The sequence below is a fragment of the Cherax quadricarinatus genome, chromosome 52, assembly GCF_038502225.1.
Source record: "Cherax quadricarinatus isolate ZL_2023a chromosome 52, ASM3850222v1, whole genome shotgun sequence".
NCBI classification, from domain to species: domain Eukaryota; kingdom Metazoa; phylum Arthropoda; class Malacostraca; order Decapoda; family Parastacidae; genus Cherax; species Cherax quadricarinatus.
The window spans coordinates 4,458,024-4,462,528 of record NC_091343.1 but is presented as its reverse complement, the minus strand read 5'-3'; positions in this window follow the sequence as shown (position 1 = coordinate 4,462,528).

Here is a 4,505-nt window from a genome sequence, read left to right as displayed (position 1 = left end):
TGTAACCGAATATGTAAAATGTTGTGGTAATTGCCAAAGGAGGAAAGGTAACCCTCAGGTTAATGTGGAATTGCAAGCTTTTCCCGAGATTAAGGAGCCGTTGGACCGGGTTGGTGCAGATCTTATTGACTTACATAATAGTTATTCAGGCAATAGGTATGTTCTTGTGCTGGTGGACCATCTGTCACGGTATACAACACTTGTACCCATCCCTAAGAAAGACCCACAGACTGTTGCAGAGGCGCTCCTTGATAGATTCGTAGCAATATTTGGACCTCCTAGAGAATTAGTAACAGATCAAGGTTCAGAGTTTAAAAGCAAGGTATTTGCAGAGGTTTGTAACACCTTAGAAATAATGACAGCATTCACGACAGCTTATCATCCACAGGCGAATGGTATGGTGGAGAGAACGAACCAAGTAGTCAAAAATACACTGGCCATTCTCTCAGAGAAAGAACCATTACAATGGGATAAATATATACCATATGTTCAATTTGCTTTAAACACCGCTATTCACAAATCAATAGGGACACAACCATTATTCCTATTTACAGGGCATGACTGTCATTTTGCAGCAGGCTTGGTGAACCAAGCAGTTGTCAGATACGGTGAGGACTATCCTTCAGAAGTCCTAACAAAAATGAGAACTGCTTGGCGAACTGCCGCCCAGGCATCTGGTAGAGCGCAGGAAAAATATGCTCACTACTATGACAGGCAAGTGAAGCCTCTTAAACTTAAGGAAGGTAACCTAGTAATGGTATATAAAGATGAAGTAACCCCTCAACAGAGTAGGTCCCTCGGTCCAAGGTGGAAAGGTCCTTACCGCATCTTAGAGAAAATGGGACCAGTAAATGTGAAGGTTAAAGGGTTGTTTGAGGACCAGAGTGAGAGGATTGTTCATTGTAATAAACTAAAGCCATTCTGGTCTGAGGAGGAAATAGTAATGCCTAATGTTAATGTGGTGGATGAAAGGACTGTAAATGACGAGGTATATGAGGAAGATAGGTTACATCAGCTGGTAGAGGAAAATGTTGGTATGAATACAAGGTCAAGAATGTATAGACGAAATTTGTAAGGGAATTATTGCTGGAGGGAGGGAGTGTTGTGAGTAAATGGGACCCTGAGGGAAGGAGCTGACCACTCGCCTCGCCCTCAGGTCGGCTCAATACTCTAGAGACCTGCCCACCAACAATAAGCCCCAGTCACCTGTAGAACAATACTGCCGTCTACTATTATTCACAGGAGATGTGGAGATGTTGCCAGGATCTGCCAAGGAGACTCCAGGAATCTATTTGGCCTGGAGTGATGGAGACGCAGAAGTGCCAAGAAGTCAGTTTGGGTCCAGCAAAAGGGCTATTATTAGACCTGGGAGACTTGAGGAAAAGCGGTAGCCAGCTCTCGTGCCACCACCATGCAAGAGGTGGAAGTGACGGGTGAGGCTGGACGGATGAAGGGTGGCCTTGGTGCCTGAGGAGTATTGTCGTGGTGAAGATAAGCTGCTTGCTGAGTCGTGAAGTTCCCAGATGCTGTGCTTTCAACGAGAGGGACCCGCATGAGCGTTCCTAAACGCCAATGAAGTCCACACAATGAGACATGGCCCAATTTAGGAAGTGCTAGGGTCGGCCAGAAGCTCTGGCTAACCCCTCTTCTAGTAGAAGCAGTAGACAGATCTGGAGGTGAGATGACAAGAATACTGCAATGGCCCTATGTCCTCCTCCGTCGACCCCTTCATATTTCTGCCCAAGGATTTGGAGAGAGCTTCTCCCTGGGTCAATAGCATGGCCCCAAGTCAAGCCAACCGTGTCATTCACTACTAGCCAGTGAAGCTTGGGAAATGATGATTAGAGTGGTATTAGTACGGTATCTCTACTGCTAGGGGATGCCCTATGTTATGTCAGCTGTTGGGACAATAATGTGTTGTATATTATGTGAGCTAGCTCCTTGCCGGGAGGGATCACAGTAGAGATAGGATGTATTTTCTTTTCAGGTGGAGACTTGTAAACACCAATCGGCTCGCCGTCAGAAGAGGATTCCTTTATGTGAGGGATGGGAGGTTTTCTTTTAGTTCCTAGAAATGGGATAATGATTGGTCCTGGTTGCGATTCCTGCCTTGTCATGAATGGTCACGGTACGGTGCAAGGAAAATGCGACATTGTGGTCGTGTAATGGTTCAGTTGCAAGTACTTGAAGGAATAATACCCGCTGGAGCTGTTTTCTACGCCAGGAAAACCTTACGAGGTTTGGCTCAATGGTTAATTAGCGAGGGTGACTACAGGAGCTAGTTTATTTCTAGTAGAGTACAGGAAGGCACTGGAGCCCGATATTTAGTTTTAAGGAGACATGACGGATAAGGAGGTTTCGCACCAGAGTCATTGTTATTCGTTTCCTGTGCTAGAATTTATTAAACCTACTGATCTGTGTGAATTCATATTATTTGCTATTGTATTGTAATAGATTTAAGGGGTTAGGATTAAAATAGTCTAATAACTAGGACAAATTGTCCTAGTTCTCAGATATTTTAAACTGGGGGAGAAAGGGGGATGTGATGTAGTCCAGCTGGGCTTGTGAGGTCTCTGGGGAGACCTAATTTGACCAATTATATGGTCACACCTTGCCTTGGCAGGCGTCTGTAGCCACGCCCACGTCTGAGGTCTTTTGTTCTTGACGCCTCAGACCTAGGCGTCAGGTCGTACACGTGGTACATACACCATTGGGGAGGGGGGTACTTTGACTACGATATAAGCCCAGGAAAGAGCGGGGCAAGGAGGTTGTTGGTGACAGGTCCGTCGAGCGAGAGCTCTGGACAGCCGCGTGTGTAGTAGACCACGCATTGGGAATCTCGGGTCAGCTGGTCGGTGAATTAAGAGTGAGTACTAGTCCGTGTTACTGATAACATCTACCCTTCCCCCTGGTAATAAGTCTCATAGGTCAATTGTTATATTGTGTAAATTTCCATCAGGAGATGTTGTATTCTAGCCCTTTTATGTTATTAAGTAAACTATAGCCATAGTTCCCATTTTTATTTGTACCTTCATATGCTATTCCCTAGCTTGTTAAGCACTGGGATATACAGGGGACGTGCTCACTCGCTGGGATACCTCCGGTAGAGTGGGTAGAGGTCTCACAAGGGTGGCCCGAAAAAGAAAAACTTTCACCATCATTCACTCCATCACTGTCTTGCCAGAAGGGTGCTTTACACTACAGTTTTTAAACTGCAACATTAACACCCCTCCTTCAGAGTGCAGGCACTGTACTTCCCATCTCCAGGACTCAAGTCCGGCCTGCCGGTTTCCCTGAACCCCTTCATAAATGTTACTTTGCTCACACTCCAACAGCACGTCAAGTATTATAAACCATTTGTCTCCATTCACTCCTATCAAACACGCTCACGCATATGTGGAGTCAAAAAACGTTATCTATGGAGGCAAAGAAGGGAATGTATGAAAGTATAGTAGTACCAACACTCTTATATGGGTGTGAAGCTTGGGTTGTGAATGCAGCAGCGAGGAGGCGGTTGGAGGCAGTGGAGATGTCCTGTCTAAGGGCAATGTGTGGTGTAAATATTATGCAGAAAATTCGGAGTGTGGAAATTAGGAGAAGGTGTGGAGTTAATAAAAGTATTAGTCAGAGGGCAGAAGAGGGGTTGTTGAGGTGGTTTGGTCATTTAGAGACAATAGATCAAAGTAGAATGACATGGAGAGCATTTAAATCTGAAGGAGAAGGAAGGCGGGGTAGGGGTCGTCCTCGAAAAGGTTGAAAGGAAGGGGTAAGGGAGGTTTTGTGGGCGAGGGGCTTGGACTTCCAGCAGGCGTGCATGAGCGTGTTCGATAGGAGTGAATGGAGATGAATGGTATTTGGGACCTGACGAGCTGTTGGAGTGTGAGCAGGGTAATATTTAGTGAAGGGATTCAGGGAAACCGGTTATTTTTACATAGCCGGACTCGAGTCCTGGAAATGGGAAGACCAATGCCTGCACTCTAAAGGAGGGGTTTTGGGATATTAGCAGTTTGGAGGGATATGTTGTGTATCTTTATACGTATATGCTTCTAAACTGTTGTGTTCTGAGCACCTCTGCAAAAACAGTGATTATGTGTGAGTGAGGTGGAAGTGTTGAATGATGATGAAAGTATTTTCTTTTTGGGGATTTTCTTTCTTTTTGGGTCACCCTGCCTCGGTGGGAGACGGCCAACTTGTTGGGGGGGGGGGTGAGGTGTAAATGGTATACAGTCCTAGCTGACATCAATGGCATACTACTATATAGAAAGCAGCTTGTTATGCTGAGCATTTTGGGCAAATTAGGTCAGTTTCTTTCCCAGGATCCAACCTACACCAGTCGACTAACACCCACGGTGTTAGTCGACTAAACACCACCTCTAAGGCTGAGGGACTGATTACCTCATCTTTTGTATATAGTTCTTCAGTTTTCTTATTATGTCCAAAGAATCTGTATTGATAAAGTCACTGGATGGCAAAACGTCTACAATAAAGATAACCAGATGTTGCAC